Source organism: Suncus etruscus, chromosome 17 (genome assembly GCF_024139225.1).
Source record: "Suncus etruscus isolate mSunEtr1 chromosome 17, mSunEtr1.pri.cur, whole genome shotgun sequence".
NCBI lineage: Eukaryota > Metazoa > Chordata > Mammalia > Eulipotyphla > Soricidae > Suncus > Suncus etruscus.
This window is the reverse complement of record NC_064864.1, coordinates 36,941,246-36,956,241: the sequence shown is the minus strand read 5'-3', so window position 1 is coordinate 36,956,241 and position 14,996 is coordinate 36,941,246. Positions and strand designations below refer to the sequence as shown.

Here is a 14,996-nt window from a genome sequence, read left to right as displayed (position 1 = left end):
CTCCTTTTTAGTGGGAAACCACACCCAGCAGTGCTCAGGCTTTATTCCTAGCCCTATGCTCAGGGATCATTTCTGGTGGGTCTCAGGGCACTATATGCAGTACCATGGAACAAACCGGCTTCAGATATGTGAATAGCAAGAGCCTAAATCCCTGCGCTGCCCTTCCAGCCCCTTTTTTCACTTTTTAAATGTGTTTATTGGAAAATATATAATTATATATTGGAAAATATAAAATATATAATTACATATATAACTTGCTTTTATAGTTCATGTTATACTTCTTTGGGGCACTAGTTTGTTTATTCTTTTTGTTTTGCTTTGTTTTGGGGTCACACCCAGTGGCACTCAGAAATTACTCCTGGCTCTGCACTCAGAAATTGCTCCTGGCAGGCACAGGGAACCACATGGGATGCTGGGATTTGAACCACCCTTTGTCCTGGATTGGCTGCATGCAAGGCAAACGCCCTACCTCTGTGCTATCTCTCTGGCCCCCTCTTCTATTATTTTTATTAGGGAGTGCTTCATGACTTTGCATGTCATAGTTGCCCAGGGACCATGCTTATCTTCTCTGTTATCATTCCAATTTTAGTATATGTGCTGATGAAGCAAGTATGGCTTGTTTATTTTAAAGAATCCACCAAACTCCAAGTATGTTTGTTTTGTGACTAACATCTCCAGGCATTCTTTGGAGCCAGGGTAAGCCACCTCAATCACCCTTTTTCCAGCCCCAACCCTTCTGAACTTCTCTTTGTACCTCTGTACTTCCAGAAGTCCCAGCAGCCACACCCACGATCCAAAGTCAACCACCATGTCTACCCATCAGCCAGCACCATAGACTCATCTAAGTCTCTGAAGAGAGGCAAACAGCTATAAAAGCTCATGAATATATTGGCCTCACAATTGATTGCACTAGGGCCCCTTGGAAGGGAGGACAGGGAAAGTCCCCACCCTGCTGAAGCCCTGGCAACTGCACACACAAATCTATTCTACACTGCCCCACCAGTGACCCAGCTTCACCATTTTTACACTAATCTGCAGAATCACCTAACCCCCAACAAACTCCAGGTATGCTGGTTTTGTGGCTGACATCTCCAGGGACTCTTTGGAGCCAGGGAAGGCTGCCTCCCTCCACAAAATCCTTGCAGCCACACCCATGAAACACTGCAAAATTATCGTAGAAGCCACATAAACCCAACAAACAAAACCAACAATGGAATGCTCAACTAGCAATAAACAGCTTAGTAAAACTTGAGACAATGACATTATGACCCCATTGTAAATATGACAATTTTCACAAATTTTCTTTAGATAAAGGTTTTTTCCAATGATTTAGCGGTACCTAGCTATATTAAGTAAATTATTTGTACCTGCCAAGGGGCAGGCTTCAAGGAGGTTGAGAAACTGGGGACAATGGTGGAGGCAGTGTTACCACTAATGATGGGATTGGTGTGGAACATTAAATACTCTAAATTACTGTATGATGTGCAACTCTGAAAACCAAGGTCTTTAAAATAAATAAATTTATTACAAAAAAATTAAGAATTCTTAGTCACAATATTTTATTCTTACTCCAAAATAAAATCTGTCTAAATTGACCTTATAGATTTGTGTCTAGAAAATACATTCCTAAAAGTACATCAGAGTGAAAAATAATTTTTTCATCTTACATTTTTAATCAAATTGTATATAAAATAACTTTATTCCTGTATCTTCTCAATTGTTTTTTCCTTAATTGTCCTTTTCCTTTCCTTCTTGGTGAGAGTTGGCTTTGCATTCAAGGATCTTGTTGTGATCTTTGTTCAGTTTTAGTTTAGTGAAAACAAAGTTACTGAGGTAAATGTCCACATAGACAATTGTGCCACTTGCTTTCTCCTGCGAAATTTGCTCAATGTAGATGACATATTTCTTCCTGTAAACCTGTAAACTACTTTGCCAATTTGCTGAACTCTGTAAAATCTGAACCTCATCATCCTTCCAGATGGGCATAGATCATTGTACTTCTGTCTCAGCTCTTTGGAAAGAGGATAAGACATAATCTTCCTGTGAATGTGGAAAGGTTCATTGAAGTGCTTTTTATGGTTCTTACGCTGGTCAGAAGTCACAAAATGATTGAATTTCACTTTGGCTGTACTGCTTCAGTGATGGCCACAGAAGGGAAGAGAGACACATGACACTATAAATACATATTTATTTAAATAAAATATTCATGTTATAGTGAGTGATAAAAAAAAAGTCCAAGCAAGAAGTTTGGGGACCTTCCAAGTGAATAAACAAGTTAATGAACCAGTGGAGTAACCAGTGCTGAGAACAGAATTAGTGAGCTGGAAGATAAGCTGTATAATACCTCCATATAATAGAAGCAGTTGGAAAAGAGCCTAAAAGAAACAAACATAAGATAGAAAAAATCCTCAAAATAAATGAACAAGTAATAATAGATATTTGGGATAAATTCAACAGAGACAACATAAAAATCATTGGAGTTCCAGAGCAACGGGAAGAAAACCCCTATGATGAAGCAACAGTCAAAAACATCATTGCAAAAAAGTTCCCAGAACTGAAAAGTGCATGCAACCACATCCTGAATTCCTGAAGAGTACCAGCTAAAAGAGACCTAAATAAAAAGACCCCAAAGCACATCCACAATGATGAAAATCATAGATGGAATACTGACAGCATCAAGATCAAAGAGGGAAATACATACAAAACAGTATCTTTAAGATTTACAGGAGATTTATCATGAGTAACCCTCCAGGTGATACAAAAACCTCAATGAAATGAACGTCTCACCAAGGATACACAGCCAGAATTTCATTCAGATTTTGGGAAGGATACACAGCTTTACAGATAAACAACAGATCAGGCACTTTATAGACGCAAAATCTACCATAAAAGAACTGAAGGTCTGCTTTAAAGAAAGACAAATGTCACACCAAACTTCTACAAAAAGATGGCATAACCATAAAAAAAAAAAAGAAAAAAAAAAGAAAAGGGGCCAGAGAGATAGCATGGAGGTAAGGCATTTGCCTTTCATGCAGAAGGTCATCAGTTCAAATCCTGGCGTCCCATATGGTCCCCTGTTCCTGCCAGGAGCAATTTCTGAGCATGGAACCAGGAATAACCCCTGAGCACTGCCGGGTGTGACCCAAAAACCATAAAAAAAAAAAAAGATGGCATAAAATACCATGACAATAATTCCTCTCAAAGTCATTGGACTAAATGCACCAATTAAGAGGCATAGAGTAGCAAAATGGATAAAAAAAAAATCCAATTCAACATTTTTCTCCCTGCAAGAAACACATTTGTATAATTTGAGCAAACACAGATTCGAAATCAAAGGTTGGAAGACATCCTTCAAGCAAACAATTCCCTTAAAATGGCTTGGATAGTCATACCATCAGACAACATGAACTTCAGGCTTAAAAAGGTGAAATATGACATAAACTTCAGGATTAAAAATGAAATACATGGGGCCAGAGCAATAGCATAATAGATTGAGCATTTGTCTTGCACATGGCCAACCCGGATTTGATCCCCAGCAACCCATATGGTCCCCTGAGCCTGCCAAGAGCAGTTTCTGAGCTCAGAGCCAGGAGTATCCCCTGAGTACTGCTGTGTGTAGCCCAAAACCAAAATATATATATATATACAGATAGCCAAAAGACACATGAAAATATGGTCCACATCATTAATCATCAAGGAAATGCAAATCAAAACAACAATGAAATACAATCTCACCTTATAGAGACTGGCACACATCACAAAGAATAAGAACAATCAGTGTTGGTGTGGATGCAGGAGACAGGAAGGTTTTCATTCACTGCTTGTGGGAATATAGACTGGTCAGTTTTGGGGGGGAAAACAATATGGATATTCCTTAAAAAAATGAATTAAAATTTGAACTTCTATATAATCCAGCAATACCATACCACTCTTAGGAATATATCATTGAAGCCCAAAAACATAATGTGGAAAAGCCCTCCACGTTCCTCTATTCATCACAGCACTATTAACAATAGCCAGAATCTGGAAACAACAAGTGCCCAAGAACAGATGAGTGGATAAAGAAACTGTGTTAAATTTACATAATAGAAAACTACACAACTGGGCCCGGAGAGATAGCACAGCGGCGTTTGCCTTGCAAGCAGCCGATCCAGGACCAAAGGTGGTTGTTTCGAATCCCGGTGTCCCATATGGTCCCCCGTGCCTGCCAGGAGCTATTTCTGAGCAGACAGCCAGGAGTAAACCCTGAGCACCACCGGGTGTGGCCCAAAAACCAAAAAAAAAAAAAGAAAAAAAAAAAGAAAAAAAGAAAACTACACAACTGTCAAGAAAAATGAAGTGATTATTCATGGGTGGACAGAGAGTATTATACTGAGTGAAATAAGTCAGACATAGAATGATTGCATTTATTTGTGGGATATTTTTTTAAAAGTGTTATTATAGGGCCCGGTGTTTGCCTTGCAAGCAACCAATCCAGGACCAAAGGTGGTTGGTTCGAATCCCGGTGTCCCATATGGTCCCCCGTGCCTGCCAGGAGCTATTTCTGAGCAGACAGCCAGGAGTAACCCCTGAGCAAAGCTGGGTGTGGCCAAAAAAAAAAAAAAAAACAAATGTCATTATAATAATATCCAGAGACAATAAACACAAGGGCCAGGAGGACCAGTCCATGATAGGAAGTTTGCCAAAAATACTGGGGCATGCAGTTATAGCAGCAAAGGGAGCACTATGACAATGATAGTTGGAAATAATCACTCTGGAAAAGAATTGGATGCTGAAAGAAAATAAAGTTGCAGGCATGATATCTCTCAGTGATGTATTGCAAACCAACACCATTGGTTTGAGAATGTAGGAGAGGAAAATTGTTTTCCTCAGAGGCAGGTGGGGGAGTGCAGGAGGGAAACTGAGGACATTGATCATGGGAAATGTGCACTGGTGAATGGTGAAGGGTGTTGTACATTGTATGATTGAAACTTAATCAAAAAGAACCTAGGGGCCGGAGAGATAGCATGGAGGTAAGGCGTTTGCCTTTCATGCAGGAGGTCATTGGTTCGAATCCCGGCGCCCCATATGGTCCCCCGTGCCTGCCAGGAGCAATTTCTGAGCCTGGAGCCAGGAATAACCCCTGAGCACTGCCGGGTGTGACCCAAAAACCAAAAAAAAAAAAAGAAAAAAAAGAACCTAGTATTTTTAGGGGAAAACTTAATTATGAACAAATTTATAACCATGATGTTTAAATAAAGTAAAAATGCAAAAAAAGGCCAAGCGATAACATATATGTATGTGTATATATAACTAAAAATGCACACATTCACTCATAACAAAGGAAACATAATTAAAATAATGCTGAATCTTGAAAACTTATATTCTCTATTGGTGACAATGGTGGGAAACAGACTATTTGCTAGGTGGTGGTATAAATTGTTACAAATTCTTTGGAAGACAACTTGGCAATATGTATTAAAATTTTCCATTGTATGTCCCTCAATTCAAGTTATCCATTTAGAGGGATTTTCCTGACAAAGAGAGAGTACAGTGGAAAAGGTTGAAAGAGAAATGGCAATAATAATAGAGATTTAAAAAAGAGAAAATGCAAAAGATCAGAAGATAAAAAAAATGGATGAGGAGGAGGAGGAGGAAGAAAATAAAGCGAAGCTGGAGAATAAGAACTAGAAGTGGGAGGAGAAAACAATATGAGCTTGAGCACAGTAGGAAGCCTTGATGGTGACTGGCTGGTGTGATTAGAGACAATCACATCACAGTTCCAGATAGTAGTGGCAACCAGACCGGGATCAAGACTAGGATCCATGACTGAGGAGGCAGTGGTAGAACATGGATAGTCACATCACCAAGTAGTAAACAGTGGTGGCAACAGTGTCCCCCACTGAAGCCAGTTTTTTAGCCTGGTAGATTTTCATTGGCCCTGCCTGCCATTTTCTGAGCTGCTTCTGTAGCTGTCTGGGCATTCTGGGAGTTTTCTGTGTCTTGGTTTTTTGTTTGTTAGAGTATGGAGAGACCTCCCAACACAGGCTCTGGAGTCTTGGGAGCAGTGGGCAGAAGGTGCTCCGGGAAATTCTTGGCCAAATAAACTCAAGGTTCAGGTGCTGCTTGGGCCTGCCGTGCCTGAGATTTTCCAGATCACAAAAGAGGTAATGGGGTGGGAATCAGGCTCCATCACCACACCCAGTAGTGTTTGGGGCACCATGGAATGTCAGGGATGGAACTGGGATCAGCCTTAGGCCTGCAAAGCATCCATTTTAACCACTATACTAGCTTACTAGCCCCTGCTTTACCTGTCACTTGATCAATTCTTTTTCTGTGTCCATCAATCCAAATCTGTTTCTATTGGGACACTTCCTGCTTCAGTGTAAGAGTCTACTTCATTTTCCTAGCGATCTAAAAGATAGATTTTTATTATTATATTAATCTTTACGATAAGGAAACAGATTTCTTTAAAAAAATTTTAAGGAGCTGGTGAGATAGCATGGAGGTAAGGTGTTTGCCTTGCATGCAGAAGGACAGTGGTTCGAATCCCAACATCCCATATGGTCCCCTGAGCCTGCCAGGAGCGATTTCTGAGCATAGAGCCAGGAGTAACCCCTGAGTGCTGCCGGGTGCAACCCAAAAACCAAAAAAAAAAAAAAAATTTTTTTTTAACTGGCAATCGTTATGTTCACACCAGGCCAGCTTCATAGACTTACTCTTTTCTCAAAAGAGATGTAAACTATGTCATGAAAAGTCCTGGATACACCAGCTGTGCAGCAGAAAGCTGGCCATCTTGGGAGGAGAGGGCAAGTACACCTGCCAAAGTACACCTGCTACATCATCACCCATAATCACTGCTTGCTTATGGCACTGCCTCACCACTCTCTAGAGTTCTCTTTGAAGACACCAATATGACCAAAATTAAGGTATGCCAATATTTGGACTGCTATTACCAGGGTTTTTTGGAGTGCAAGCACTCTCCCCCTGCATCTTCCTCCTTATGGGAGGGCTGGCCACTGAGAATACACTCACGAAAGCTGCAGTATCAGTAATAGTATTTTGAATTCCTGGACAACTTCATTTGTTTGATGTTGTCATCCCTATAGATGCTGAAGTCACTTAATGTTCAGAAACAAATGAAATAACAGGATGGGCAACTAACAACAGCTAAACCTTCTGCCATTTTCTTAATGACTTCATTGGAGATACAATAATTTTTACAAATTTGCTTGCCATTGTACATGTTTCTTTTTTCTTTTAAATTTTCATTCTTCTCTTCCCATTTCTTTTCTTTTTTATTTCTTTTGTTTTGTTTTGTTTTTGTTTTTGTTTTTTTGTTTTTGGGTCACACCCAGCAGCACTCAGGGTTTATGCTTAGAAATCGCTCCTGGCAGGCTCAGGGGACCATATGGGATGCCGGGATTGGAACCACCGTCCTTCTGCATGAAAGGCAAACGCCTTACCTCCATGCTATCCCTCCAGCCTCTATTTCTATTCTTTTTTGATTACTTTGTTCTCACTTATCTAGAAACAAATGTGTTATTGTCAAATATGTGATGCATCTTCTTTAAATAAAGTAAAATAAGTTTAAGTAACTTGCACTGTCACAAAATTAGTAGATAGCACAGCCAAACTCAAATTCATTTATATGGAGGCAGTACAAGGAGCTGCAGAAACCAGACCCTGAGTTCCACAGCCCCAACACTGCATGGCCCCCTGAGCAACACCTGGGTGACCACATAGCATCAACAACCTAAGCACTGAACCATCAGTCCCACACTGCAGGGCTAAGCACCCACAACCACCACTCCAGCCACCCTGCAAAAACAAACAACAACAAAAGCAACAACACAAAAAAATCATTTGAACCACTGTCTCTATTGTCCTTTACTTAAGCAAGCCTCATGACTCCCAGGACACATGGCTACTTATTTACCTTATTGCCTCTGATCACCTGACCACCTCTAGGATGTGGAGGCCAAGTGAGAAGGGCAAGAAGGTAGAAGGGGGAAAGCAGCAGGGAAAGAAACAGAGGAGGCAGGAAGCACCTTGGATCATCATCCCATTCTTGGCCACCTCACCATGGAGCTTTGAGCACTTCAGCACTCACTGGTGATGTTTCCTTAGAAACATAGATAGCTAAGCCAGCCAGCCCTCTCTGCTGAGCTCTGTCATTGGCCTGCAGCGGAGGAGGGGCACATCCAAGAGAAGGACCACCTTTGCAGAGGTAGATGTCAGAGCAACTATCATTCATTGGGCTCTTTCTAAGGACTGGAGCAACAGACAATGGTTGCCACACTTTCTTTTCTCTTGGCATAATGGGGATTTAAAGAATTGTATTAAAGTGCCCCATTCTTGGGATTTGGGCTAGCAGGTGTACTTTGTATGTGGGAGGCCTGGTTAGATCCCTAGCACTGCATGGTGCCCCTGAGCACAGACAGATGTGGCCCAGAATCATACAATAAGAACCCTGTTCTCTTCAGCTCCACCATGGTTTGCAGGGGGTTGGTTTATCACAACTCCACTCAAACCTCAAGTGGCTTCATCGCACACAAACCAGCCAAGTTTCTGGCAGAATACAAAACAGCTACTCCTCAAATCACCAGAACCACAGAAGCCATTTCATATTCTAACTCACTAGCAAAGCGGAACTACCATGTAGGTACCTCTGAGACCTCTTAGCTCGTCTGTCTTTTGCTCCCCAGCAGCTCAGATGGTGTGTGAATGGACAGACAGCTTCTCAAAATGTCCCAACCACTTCCTGAGTTGGCGACAGAGCAGGATCCGTGAAAGCTGAATAAAGCCGTGAACAACCACTCCTGAGTGGTTTTCTTAGTGCCACTGTCACAGTCTAAGAAACTCCAAGTCTGAGAGAGTAGTCATTCCTTTAACAACTGTTTTTGAAGCATCTACTGTGTGTTAGGCACTGTACCAGGTTCTGAAGCTGTATTTTGTTGTGTAGGACTTCTCCACTGGATGCCCCATAGATGATGCTGGTAGGGTCATTAGTCTTTTTCTATCTACACTGTAAATTGTGTGTGTGTGTGTGTGTGTGTGTGTGTGTGCGTGTGCATGTGCAGCTCATCACATCTACCAAGACATAAGCTTCATGAGCATGAGAACAAGGTTTTCATCACCTTTGCATCAAATTTTTTTTTTTTTTTTTGGTTTTTTGGCCACACCAGTTTGACGCTCAGGGGTTACTCCTGGCTATGAGCTCAGAAATCGCCCCTGGCTTGGGGGGACCATATGGGACGCCGGGGGATCGAACCGCGGTCCGTTCCTTGGCTAGCGCTTGTAAGGCAGACACCTTACCTCTAGCGCCACCTTCCCGGCCCCACCTTTGCATCAATTTGATCCTAACTTTCTTCTCTTTTTACTTTGCCCTCTCTCCTTATATGAGCACATGATCTTCCCCCATCTCTACATTGATGCCTCCAGCCCAGATCTTCCTTGCTTCTAACACCCAGAACTCTTACACCTGCCTCTATGGCATCTCCATATGAGTGTCTCAAGGCTTCTCACACTAACAAGTTCAGTAAAAACTCATCATAATTCCCACACTCAACTGAAGCTTCCTTTAGCTTCCTTTTTTTAGTAAATACCAGTAGTCTGAAACCAACTATCTAGTTCTGCCTGCCTGAACTTATGAGTTTTCCTTAAACTCTCCCATCGGTCAAACTCTGACTAATCATCACCAGGATATTGGCTTTATCTTCTACATGGTATTCAGCTCCTCCAGCTTTTTTATATCCATGTTATTGTCTCATCTTTAATCCCAACAATCATAATTTGTGCCTTTGTCTACCCTCTTCTATCTGGTATCTTATCCAGGCTCCCTACGCAACTCTACCTAACTCCAAACTGCTCCAGACCAAAAACTAGAATAAAAATTGAGTGGTTAAGCTCAAATATGTACAAGTCATCCCTAAAGGTCTAGGGTCTTCAATGACTTTCTATTTCTCTAAGGATAAAAAGCAAAGTACTAAAATAAATACTATACTGTCTTAACCAGGCCCTTCACCTCTCTAGTTTACTTTTGAGCTATTTTCTTCTTTGTTCTCAATACTTCAGTCATGAGGACAATTTTCAGTTCCTCAAAAAGTGTTGTGCTCTTTACAGCAGGGGGTCTTTTCAAATGCTGTCTTTCTCACTGCATCACTTGTCCATTAAACTCTATTTATCACTCTCTCAGCTTGGATCTCAGATTCTCAGGCATGCCTTACTAGGCCAAGCCTAGTCCTTCCTTTACATGTTTTCATAATTTTATTTTATTTTCCTTACGTTGTTTTATAATTGTATGTTTGTGTTATCAGTAAGCACAGAAATTATGCTTGTTTTGATCAGTATTTTATTTTCCAGCACATGGGTCAGGAATGCTCAACAACATTTGTTTTAAAAGGGAATGAAGGGACAATGAAAGGAGAGAAGGATTGCAGGCAAGTAGGAAGGCTGGAATAATGGAATGAAGGAAGAGGGGATAGGAGAAATGGAGGACAGAGGGAAGGAACATATTCAAGTAATAATAGGCCAGAGAGTACAGCAGGTAGGGCACTCACATTACTTGGGGGCCACCACAGGTTCATTCCCCACTACCTTATATTGTTCCCTGAGTCCTGCCAGGAATGATCCCTGAGTGCAGATTCAGGAGTAAGCTATTAGTACCAACAGATACAGAAAGTCAAGAAAGTAAAGAAAAGAAAGAAAAAGAGAAAGAAAGAAAGAAAGAAAGAAAGGAAGGAAGGAAGGAAGGGAAGGAAGGAAGGAGAGGAGAGGAAGGAAGGAAGGAAGGAAGGAAGGAAGGAAGGAAGGAAGGAAGGAAGGAAGGAAGGAAGAAAGAAAGAAAGAAGAAAGAAAGAAAGAAAGAGAAAGAAAGAAAGAAGAAAGAAAAGAAAGAAAGAAAGAAAGAAAGAAAGAAAGAAAGAAAGAAAGAAAGAAAGGAAGGAAGGAAGGAAGGAAGGAAGGAAGGAAGGAAGGAAGGAAGGAAGAAGGAAGAAAGAAAGAGAGAGAAAGAAAGAAAGAAAGAAAGAAAGAAAGAAAGAAAGAAAGAAAGAAAGAAAGAGAGAGAGAGAAAGAAGGAAGGAAGGAAGAAGGAAGGAAGAAAGAAAGTGAGAAAGAGAAAGAAGAAAGAAAGAAAGAAAGAAAGAAAGAAAGAAAGAAAGAAAGAAAGAAGAAAGAAAGAAAGAAAGAAGAAGAAGAAAGAAAGAAGAAAGAAAGAAAGAAAGAAAGAAGAAAGAAAGAAAGAAAGAAGAAAGAAAGAAAGAAGAAAGAAAGAAAGAAAGAAAAAGAAAGAACGAAAGAGAGAAAAAGAAAGAAAGAAAGAAAGAAAAAATGAAAGAAAGAAAAAGAAAGAAAGACAAATAGAAAGAAAGAGAGAAAGAAGAAAGAAAGAAAGAAAGAAAGAGAGAAAGAGAGAAAGAAGGAAGGAAGAAGGAAGGAAGGAAGGAAGGAAGGAAGGGAGAAAGAAAGAGAGAGAAAGAAAGAAAGAAAGAAAGAAAGAAAGAAAGAAAGAAAGAAAGAAAGAAAGAAAGAAAGAAAGAAAGAAAGAAAGAAAGAAAGTAAGAAAGAAAGAAAGAAGGTAGGAAGGAAGGTAAGGAAGGAAAGGAAGAAAGAAAGAAAGAAAGAAAGAAAGAAAGAAAGAAAGAAAGGAAAGAAAAGAAAGAAAGAAAGAAAGAAAGAATAGAAAGAAAGAAGAAAGAAGAAAGGAGAGAGAGAGAAAGAAAGAAAGAGAGAGAAAGAAAGAATGAAAGAGAGAGAGAAAGAGAAAGAAAGAAAGAAGAAAGAAAGAAAGAAAGAAAGAAAGAAAGAAAGAAGAAAGAAAGAGAAAGAAAGAAAGAAAGAAAGAAAGAAAGAAAGAAAGAAAAAGAAAGAGAGAAAGAAAGAAGAAAGAGAGAGAAAGAAAGAAAGAAAGAAAGAAGAAAGAAAGAAAAGAAAGAAAGAGAGAGAGAAAGAAGAAAGAAGAAGAAAGAGAGAGAGAAAGAAAGAAAGAAAGAGAGAAAGAGAGAGAAAGAAGGAAGGAAGGAAGGAAGGAAGGAAGAAGGAAGGAAGGAAGGAAGGGAGAAAGAAAGAGAGAGAAAGAGAGAAAGAAAGAAAGAAAGAAAGAAAGAAAGAGAAAGAAAGAAAAGAAAGAAAGAAGAAGAAAGAAAGAAAGAAAAAGAAAGAAAGAAAGAAAAAGAAAGAAAGAAGAAAGAAAGAAAGAAGGAAAAAAAAGAAAGAAAGAAAGAAAGAAAGAAAGAAAGAAAGAAAGAAAAGAAAGAAAAGAGAAAGAAAGAAAGAAAGAAAGAAGAAAGAAAAGAAAAAGAAAGAAAGAAAGAAAGAAAGAAAGAAAGAAAGAAAGAAAGAAAGAAAGAAAGAGAAAGAGAGAGAGAAAGAAAGAAAGAGAGAAAGAGAGGGAGGAAGGAAGGAAGGAAGGAAGGAAGGAAGGAAGGAAGGAAGGAAGGAAGGAAGGAAGGAAGGAAGGAAGGAAGGAAGGAAGGAAGGAAGGAAGGAAGGATGAGAAAGGAGGAGGGAGGGAAAGAAAGAAAAAAGGAAGGAAGAAAAACTCAAGTAATCACAAGTAGTCACTAAGAAAATCTGGGTGGGTGGGGGAAGCTCAAATATATTTTTTATGGCTTGGTGCATTTAATTGCCATTATCTTTAGGATAAAAATTGTTCATGAAACCTAAAATTTTCATATTTTCCTATATTTAATATTTGCATCACTTATCTGCAAGTAACTGACCATGGTGCTTAACCAAATAAGGAGGTTATTTTTTCTCCTGTAATAGAAACTTTGAGGTAGGACTGGGGACCTACTTACAGAAGTGAACAAATTTTCTAGCTCCTTCTAGTTTTTTTCAGTCTTTCTTAGTGCCTGGTTCTCTACACCCTAAGAATTGAAAACAGGGGTTCTGCATCTCCAATATGATGTTCATAATCCAGGCAGGAAGAAGGGTAAGAATAAAAAGCAAATGCATGTGCCCATTGTACTCTTTTTATGAGGAAAACAAATGCATTCCTGGAAGCCCACACAGGAAATTTCTACTTCTATCTCTTTGGCCAGGCCTGGCAAGGATTTTCTAGCATCAAGGAATCCTGGGAAGGTACAATTTCTTAAATGTGCTCAAAGCACAATTGTAACTTGTAATAAGAAGAAGTTGGAGAGATAGAATAGGAATTAAGTGCTTGCTTTGCCTATGGCTGACCTGGGCTTAATCCCCAGCACCACATATGGTTCCTGAATACCACCAGGGGTGTCCTCTGAACACAGGGCTAGCAGCAACCCGTAGGCTTTGCATATATGATTCTAAATTAGATGAATAAAACATGAAAATGCCATAAAATATGTAGTTGCTTTAATGATAAAGTAGTAAGTATATATGTTTAAAACAAATATAAATGGGATGGAGAGATAATACAAGGGTTAAGGCATTTTCATTGAATTCAGCTATGTCTGGGTTTTTATTTTTACTTATTTAAATTTGTGGGTGTGACATATCCAGCAGTGCTCAGAATCTGAGCTCAGGAATCACTCTTTTTTTGGGGGGGTGGCCACACCCAGCGGTGCTCAGGGGTTACTCCTGGCTGTCTGCTCAGAAATAGCTCCTGGCAGGCACGAGGGACCATATGGGACACCGGGATTCGAACCAACCACCTTAGGTCCTGGATGGGCTGCTTGCAAGGCAAACGCCGCTGTGCTATCTCTCCCGGCCCAGGAATCACTCTTAGAATGGCACAGGGGGACCATTTAGGATGCTGGAGCATCAAACCTGGGTCTGCCACATGCAAGGCAATTGCCCTACCTGCTGTGCTATCACTCTTGCCCTATTCTTCATTTAATCCTCAACACTGCATGTAATCCTCTGAGCACGACCAGGAGTGATCCCTGAGAGCCTTTGGATATAGCCCAAATGCTCAAAAATCAAACAACAATGAAAAAGGAAAGTGTATAGAAGTATCTTTCCTCCTTAAAACATTCTTATCATTGTTTATGCTTGATTTAAAATTTAAACTTTTTTCAAAGTTAATTCAGTTGGAGCCAGAGATAGCACAGTGATAGGACATTTGCCTTGCTCACTGCACCCAGGATGAACAGTGTTTCAAATTCCAGCATCCCACATGGTCTCCGAACCTGCCAGGAGCGATTTCTGAGTGCAAAGACAAGAATAATCCCTGAGCGCTGTCAGGTGTGACCCAAACCCCCCTCCCCCAAAAAAGTTAATTCAGTTAAAATTAGAGCCTGCAATTAGAGCCTGCCGCCACTAGATAATGCTAGGTGACTCTACCTATTAACATACCCCATGTGCGTATTGTTTAGATACAAAGGGAATAAATGGATTTTCTATGCACTCATTACACAAAAAATATAGACCAAGCATGAAGCCAATTCAGTTGTAGTTAAGAATTAGGAAATTAGTCTATGAAAGAATAATCAAGAATGCAAGAGACAGTACAGATAAATAAACTGTAATGAAGCCTATCCCAGTTCAATCCTCAGTACCCATATAGCCCCTCACTAAGCGCCACCATGAATGATTCTGAAACACAGCAAAGAATAAGTACAAAGCAACAATGAGTAAGGATCCTCCAAAAAATAATGCAAGGAGTTCACAGAGTAATTGACACCATTATATAAAGAGTTTAGAATTAGGGAAACTGTAATTTTTAGTGAAAGATATGAAAGAAGTAATATGTTTGATAACTCAAAAGTCAGAACAGATGAAGTAAAGAATATAATCAGCAAAAGTGTAGTAAGGGGCCGGAGCACTAACACAGCAGTAGGGTATTTGCCTTGCACGTGGCTGACCCAGGACGGACCTTGGTTTGATCCCTTGCATCCCATATGGTCCCCTAAGCCAGGAGCAATTTCTGAGCGCCTAGCCAGGAGTAACCCCTGAGCATCACAGGGTGTAGCCAAAAAAAAAATCTGTTGTTTTAGACAAAGATATTAAGGCGCAAATTTGAGGAATTGTGTGTTTTTAAGAAAAGGCTCAGGGCCCTTGAAGTGCCAGAATCAAGCCCAGGGTCCTAAACA

General features: G+C 40.1%; 1 non-coding gene and 1 pseudogene across 1 annotated transcript; both read right to left on the bottom strand.

Moving 5' to 3' along the window:
* Window positions 1-505: 505 nt before the first annotated feature.
* LOC125995471 (U6 spliceosomal RNA) lies at window positions 506-609 on the bottom strand. The gene has a single exon (XR_007490992.1). It is a non-coding gene; the product is annotated as a U6 spliceosomal RNA (small nuclear RNA).
* Window positions 610-1,697: 1,088 nt separating this feature from the next.
* Window positions 1,698-14,996, bottom strand: part of LOC126033403 (60S ribosomal protein L26-like) — a 46,302-nt pseudogene continuing 33,003 nt past the window's right edge.